General features: G+C 33.2%; 1 long non-coding RNA gene across 1 annotated transcript; it reads right to left on the bottom strand.

Moving 5' to 3' along the window:
• Positions 1 to 1,443: 1,443 nt before the first annotated feature.
• On the bottom strand, positions 1,444 to 3,020 carry LOC112273959 (uncharacterized). The gene is made up of 3 exons (XR_016499790.1): positions 2,852 to 3,020; positions 2,263 to 2,480; positions 1,444 to 1,752 (listed from the first exon to the last, which is right to left on the bottom strand). It is a non-coding gene; the product is annotated as an uncharacterized LOC112273959 (long non-coding RNA).
• Between the last annotated feature and the right edge of the window lie 5,123 nt (positions 3,021 to 8,143).

The raw sequence follows: 8,143 nt of genomic DNA, 5'->3' as shown, positions 1-8,143 counted from the left end.
GACTTTTAAGATCTCTTTACACTATCATCGTTTTTGGATTGAGATTGGTGCAATTTTTGTTTTTTGGAAGTTTGTGTAAAAAATAGTTATGAAACTGTAGAGATATAATAACATTATTTGTGAGAAAAAGAGTTGACTTTTAAAACATTGATTAATTGATACACACAGTATGTAAAGTGAACATTTGAAACAAAACTTTTAAACAAACAAAAAAAGAAAAAAAATTGCACAAATCCCAAAAATTAACATAATTTTAAAAAATCTTAAAAAATTCAGATATAACTTTGAACTCAGATATGACTTCACATTCAACAATGTTTTGGGATTCATCACCTTTAGTTGCTTTCATACAATTCAACAACTTCCCTAGGCCATGCATGCATGGCAACACTTCATTAGGCGATGCCTTTATTTAAGCTGGTTTTTTTATATGCTACTGTGTTTAAATTACTGTGTTTAGTTGAAGAGACTAACTTGTGATATTTCTAGTATAATGTAATTCAAGACAAACTTCTGAATCCATTCAGAAGAAAAACATTAGTGAGAGGTTGGTGATACCAGTCAAAAAATCATGATCCAAGAGAACATGTTGGCAAGACTTCTAATTGGCAACAACACACTGGTGAGTTTCTACCTGTTACAATCCTCAGAAGCCTCCCTGATTGAGTAGTCGCACAATGCTACTATCTTGGTTGACTAAGATGACAGCCTAATGAGGAGCACGAAATCTTACTAGGAGTTACGTATGATCACAGGGTTGATGGTCATTAAGAATCTAGACAGGTGGATCTCATTCTTTTGCTTGATTATAGAAGGACATTCTCCATTGACTGTATTAAAGGGTTATGCATTCTTGTTGCAAAGTTTTATCAAAGGACTACATGTGAGCTTGTTTTCATTAAACCCAGTCAGAGTCTTCATCACTGATCACTTGGGTAAGTGACAACGAAGTTCAAAACTCTTTTAAACTGGGTCTTTCATCCATTGAGTTGACTACGAAACAAAAACAATTCGAACAACTTAACTGAAATGGACGAATAGTGGTTGGCAAAAGGAGATTCAACACACCTGCCAGCTATCCGACACGAACTATCAGAAAGTAAGTGTCGTCTCAGGATATCCTGATATGCTTTTTCTTCCTTCCGAGCGTAATGCTGAAGGAAGAATCTAATTGAGTACGGCACTGGTGATGATGTCGATGAGAATATTTTCAGTATGATCGGTGGAGCCTTTGAATGTAATACCAAGCTGTCAGCTGTTCAATAAGGAATAGCACTCGAATTCTGCAGGATCTATTCGTCCTCATTTTTTTGCAAGTTGAATCAATGTATGAGTGAGCAAAGCAAGAGTCCTATGATTAACTTCCAATGCCCAGAGGTCTACTTTAAAAGACTGAAAATGACCACGCCCGCCCAGAAGATCTTTGGAAGACGAACACGAGGACGAAGTGAAAAAAGGTGCGTTTGAAGAGGTTCAAGATCATACGCAGCTTAGATCTGACGTTGGCAGTTGAACGATGAGCAACTGCATATGGAGAATACTGGCGAAGGAAAACTGGAGCAGAAAGAGGTAGAAGAAGTTTCCTGGCCCTTCCTCAACTACCTATCTTGAGATCCTCCAGTCGAATCAAGAGCGCTGCTTTTATAAGGCACGGTCTTATCACATAATATCTCCTTCCACATGTTAATGGCATGTTCGTCTAATACTTTGTCTTCTAGTTGATTAATTTGCTGTAGATGCACATCAATAGACCTGCAATTTTTTTTTGTTAAGGCCTTTGTTTATACTGATGAAGTAATCGTGTGCATGCCAAACTACAAGAGTATCTAACATGTAACATATACTCCAAATGGAACTACTGTCAGTGAAATGCATTTAAGAAGCTAAATGGTGCACCCATGAGTCAACCACCAGCTTGATCACATAAGATCCAAACCATAAACAGTCTGGAACAGAGGTTCTGTAGGCTAAACGTTGTAAACAAATCTGATTTTGCTGTTTTGTCTCAAAAAGTTCTTCTCGATAAGTTTCAAAAGTGATCGATGCCGTCGAAATGTGCACTGTCCTGATAATACACTTAGTTATTTATTTTTAAAATACCGTTGGGCTCTTGTTTACGCTTGGACCAAATCAAGAACCATGCACTTATTTCCTCTCTCGGCTAAAGCTGCGGCTCGAAAATTCAGTACGAACAAATTCTGTACGAACAAATGAAGTACAAAAAAATAACTGGCAGTGGCGTTTAGCACACGTAGTACTCACATCAGTGTAGCAGAAGGGGTATTTCGAACTGGAGGTGTCTGGTGATGCTCTCCAGGCAACGTTCTCATGCCTCGCTAAACACCTTCCATCCCGTAGTTAAGCATGACTTGCATGTTACACATTTTTACATGCTCTCAGCATCTGCTATGGTCCATGCCCCTGTCGAGATCCTTAGTTGCTTACATTCAACAATGCTCTAGTCACAGCTATAACGAAACCTGAGATATGTCCAGTGCATGGAGTGAAACAGTGTGTCAACGGGAATCATATCCTACCATAAAATCAGTCCACCAAGTTAACGCACAGTACAAGTGAACAGCCGCGCCTAATCTATGAAAGATTCAAAGGGTGATGTAATCCTCAACAGCAGTGCTTCACATTCCGCGATTGATATCGCTGAAACCTAATTGCTTCATCATCGAGCACTCGACATCTAAGCAAACCGGCGCCAACCCTGATGAACCAACGGAGAGTACTCTTCACCCTTCAAAAGAGTACAGAAGCACAGCCTGAAATAAACAAGTCACCCCCATTAACACCATCCTTTCCTGCACCCAATTCACAAACGACACAAACCCGCAACACGAACCTCAGAATGCATATGTTGTCAGCATTAGCTGCCCTATGAATCCTTTCTCTGCCCTTCCGCCACTTCTCCTTGTCACATAACTTCGTTCATCTGTGCTTGCGATTCGCGGAGGAATGCGCTGCCTGACAAGATGGACCCCGTCCTTCGAGCCCTCCCTCCCTCCCATCCCATCCCATACCTCTGACAACTTGGCTTAGTCCCGGAAAACCAGCTCGAAGGCTGAAATCTAGTTCAGACGTGCTATCTGATATGATGTGTGTGTGTGTTTGTGTGTGTTTTTACTACACTGTTGTGACCCTCACAACTTCAACTGGAACTGCATCGTTTCTAGCCCATTCCTTAGGCGATTGGACAAGATGAGACTCAGATGAATAGGATCTGGATCAGACAAAGGAGGAGGAGGAGGAGAAGGAGAAGCATTGGAAGAGTGAGGGATGTGGACGCTGTGAGCATGAGCATTGCCTGAGCTTGTTCGAAGGATCTCCGCTTTGTAATGCAATTGAGAGGTTGTGAGGAGGAGGAGCTTTTCAATGGATGACCATGAAACAGCCTCTCCTTCATTGTACACTTCATGCCACTTTGCTTCTTCTTTCTGAAAGTAAGGTTGCTTAGTTGTGGAGGTTTGGCATTTGTGTCAACAAGTAATAACTCAATGCAAAAATTAATGAGGAATCATTATTTGCATGTGAAGGAATATATTATAATGAGGAAATTATTATTATTTATTTATTACTATCAATTTGAAATAATATGTATTAATAGGTAAAAAAATATTTAAAAAATAAGTTTATAAAAATGAATTTAATTTTTTGATATGACAAAGATAATAATAAGGGATTTTTATTAATTTATATAACATGATAATTTAAAATAATAAAAAATATGAAAAAATCAAAGTAAAAATTGGAGTATAATAGATGGTTCACTTTATGAAAATAAGTTGATTTTGCAATCAAAATCGTGAGTAAAAAATATGTGTGCCACCACATATTCCATAGCTAAATGAGAATTTGTAGACCATATTTTAAATACATATTTCAATTGTAATTTAAAAGATTTTGGTTTATATAATGTTATTTTTTTATATATAAATTGGCTAAAATCACTATAAGTTCAATTTTTAATTGTAATTTAAAACATTTTGGTTTATATAATGTTATTTTTTATATATAAATTGACTAAAATCACTATAAGTTCAATTTAAGATACTATAAAACATATAAAAAATTAGTATCTGAGAAAATTGAGTTTAAAATATATTATCTAAATTTGACTAATACTACTACAATTTTACTAGCTATTGTTTATTTTTTTTCTTTCTATGAAAGATATTTATATAAAAAAAAAAATTATTGATATAAATGTTATTTTTTTTCCAAAAGTTTAAAATAAATTATAATATTTTATTTTATATATAAATATATATATATATATATATATATATTTAAATTAAAAAAAAATATCATAAATTTTTTACTATCACTTATTTTAAAATCTCTATTATTTTTATAAAAATCTATAATTTTTTAGCCTAAAATATACTAAATAAAAATATTCTTATACGAAGATAATGTCAAATTAAAAATTTATTATAATATAAATTTAAGAAAAAATAATATTAATACTTATATTTTTAGTTTTATTAATTTTTTATTTTAATAAAAATTAGATGAAGAACAATTAAAACAATTATAGAGACTTAAGAATGTTTTAAAAAAACTTAAAAGCTTCTTATTAATCTTATAAAAAATATTTTATATATTTATACATCTATATGTTTTAAATATATTATTTTTAAAATTAAAATTAAAAATTAACTTTGTTATTATATGAAAATAATTAAAAAATTTGTCACTTGATGTGGTATTAATTTTCTTAGATATAGTGGTTTATCATTTAATAAAGCTTGATTCCTTCTTATACTTGTACTTTTAGATTCTTTCTTTGCAGAATAAAAAATATATTAACTAATAGTGAAATGGAGTTTAGAGTTATTTAAAAATAAAGAAATATGTAGATTTTAAAGATATTTCCATGGAATAAAATTTGAAAGGTAAAATTAGTATTTAAGTACAGAAATTTGAATTAGAAGAAGAGATAAATCAAGTACATGAGGTTTTATAGTTTTGAAAGTACTTTTGTTAGATTTTCATAGTGCCAAATTGTAGCAATTGGGTAAGAAGTAGTTGATAGTAGTAATTGTAGGATGGTGTTGTATTATGTAAAGCTTTACTTGAGAATACATTAGGCACTTGGCTATGGAAGGTAAATTGGAAATTACAATAATAATGTCCTAACAACTCTAATAGAATTCTAAATAAAATTTAGTTAAATATTAACAATTTTAATCAAAATTTAATCAAATCCAAAAGAAATCTTTAAGAAATTATAAAAAAAGTATGAAGAAATTATAAATTAACCTTACAAAAATAAATAGAAAAATAATCTTAAATAAATAAAAAAATAAATCTTTAAAAAATAGAAAATAGAAATCCTAAAGAAATAACAAAAATATCTTATTGTAGTCCTAAACAAATCCTAGTGAAATCTTTATGAAATCCTAAAAAAAGCTCACACAAATCCTAATAAAATCCAAATGAAATCTTCAAGAAATCCTAAATAAATCCTAATCAAATCCTTATAAATTCTAATAAAATTCTAAATAAATCATAATCAAATTCTAATAAATCCTAATAAAATTTAAAAGAAATACTAAACAAATCCTAACTAATTTCTAGCCAAATCTTCATAGTTGTTTTGAAATTCCAATAGAAATTTCTTAAATCATTGATTTTAATTAATTTTTATTTGCATTTTAAACTTTAAGCATACATCAAGTACAAAAAATTTGAAAAAAATTAGACTTACCAATTAGAAGAAAGAGTTTCTAATACTCTTAGTTGTTAGGTGTCATACTTCTCTAAATTGAATATTGATCTTTATATAGAATTACTTTGTGTTGAATTATTTAAATATTATAAAAATTTACAAAAGCATAGATGTTTAAGTCCAAAATTCTTTTATAAATTTTTGCTTCAATTGAATTGGAAAAATTCTTAGAATCACAAAAAACCTTACTAATCCTATAATTTGATTATTACTTTGAGAAGAGGGTGTTTAAAAAGATTACTATAGAATTTGTATAACTTTAATTTCTTTTTGATAGTGGCTTTTAAGATTGGTTTTGGTTGATAGTAACTTCTAAATATTTAGAGTCACCTTTGTTAGACATTGGTGACATTTGAAAATTTATTTTGGTTCTTTTATTTGGTGTTTAGAGCATACATTATGTAAATCTTACAAGAAAAAGGATTGAAGAAGGATTTTGGTAGCAAAGGGAGTAATTAGGGCACCAATATAGATGAATGGAGATGAATGATGAAAATCTCCATTCCTATTGGTCAAAAATCATGACCAATGGGCTTTGAGGAGGCTGCCCGAGGCCATATTAGGGATTAGGGTTAGTTTCCGGAGGCCATTCGAACTTACAAGGCTAGAGTCAGAAGGTTTAGGTTTTTGGTTAAGGTTTTGGTGCAAGTTTTGTGTCATTTGGGGTTTTTATGAAGAAGTTATAGGCGCTCAAAGTTAAGGTGTTAGTTTTGGACCTACTGTCACTCTTTTGGGCATAACGCACGCGTACAGATGGCAATTGAGGATCGGCGACCGCGACTAGAGAAAGCACTTTTGCGGCTATACTTTTCACATACTGCTTACTGGATTCCAAGTTGGGATGAAGGAGTTATTGGATTTTGAAGTTAGCACATGCAATTTAAGGGTAGTAAGTAAACCGATTTACTAGTGTTTGTCTCTTGAGCTATATTTTGAGCAATTTTGTGAGGTTTTGGCTCAAAATTTCAAGGAATGTGTAATTTCATGTTAGTAAACTTTGTGCATAAGTTTTATGATATTTGGAGTTCGGGTTTTTGAGATATAAGGAAAATAGTTTTCGGGTGCTTGTAAATTAGGGTTTGGAGTGTCTGCTAGGGTTTCTTAGATGCCAGAAGATCGGAAGTGAATTTGCGGTTGGTTTTTTTTTTTGTGGTACAAGTTAATGGTAAATTCTACCTATCTTGGAAATTTGAAACAAACTGAATGGTTAGATCAATAGTTATGATTTTCTAAAGTTCCGGGCGAGAAAACCCTTCGCGGGAAAAATATGTTTTGAAGGGATTTTGTTATATTTGGAGTTTTATACAAAAATAAAGGAGTTTTGGAAGCCAAGAAAAGAATCATATAAAGGTTTAAGGTACACTCTCTATAGCTAGATACCCATTGTATTCCCAGATAGTAAATCACGCCATACGATACCGCCATCCTTGGCTCCTTTCAAAAGATTCCTTCCTTGAAATATCTACCTGGGCTGAAATCGCTTGACTCATCAGTCCCTACTGCCATCTCTCCAATGGGAAGAAACAACACCTTTTCCAGGATTGTTTCATCAATCCCAATAATTCGCCCTTGAACGACACTCGATCCATCCTCGGGGTCGTAATTCTCAATGTATTCCTCCACTAATGACACATTGATTGATGGTAAATGCTCTGAATGGTGCAAAAACTGGAACAGCTTCACAGTCCAAAAATCCCTTATTTTTCTCTACATCCAATAGATTTCTAACTTCATCGGCTCCATATTGGTAACGATTATCATAGCCGGTGGTTTTGCTGTGCGTTTAGCTCTTATATTTTGGCCACTTTCATCTCTGTCTACAGCTCTCTTGGTACTTTCAATCGCCATGACTCAAACGCTTACAGGTCCTAACCGTCAATGCAACTCTCCTGTATGTCCGAAACACTAAAATGAAACACAAATAAGTAACAACAGAATATAACACCACAGAATAACCCTTAATAGGAGCCCCACTCCTATTCTATTAGCTAGTGATGAAAACGACAATATGGTACCCATACTGTCCATTTCTCACTTTCTTCGCATCTCATACAATAGTGATAACTAAATATCCTTGCAGCCGCCTCTACGCCTTATACCATAATTAGGTCCCTCCTGAGTCCATTCGAAGTCTCCTCCCCTCAAATGAAATAAAACCCGTCCCGAATTTTAGGTATTATATAATCGTAAATGATTCCCATTAATGCGGGTACTGAAACGATGGTCCGTGAAATCCTCCAATTGAACAGACCCATTGGAAAATCCTTCAATTACGCGATATGGCCCATGCCAACGAACTTGAAATTTTTCCGAAAAATGATTGAATCGGCTGTCATACAGCAATACCAAATCATTGGGCATAAAACACTTCGACCGCAGTTTACTATCATAGTAACTCTTCCT

This window comes from Physcomitrium patens, chromosome 21 (genome assembly GCF_059467195.1).
Source record: "Physcomitrium patens ecotype Gransden chromosome 21, ASM5946719v1, whole genome shotgun sequence".
NCBI lineage: Eukaryota > Viridiplantae > Streptophyta > Bryopsida > Funariales > Funariaceae > Physcomitrium > Physcomitrium patens.
This window is presented reverse-complemented; position numbering and strand designations above follow the sequence as displayed.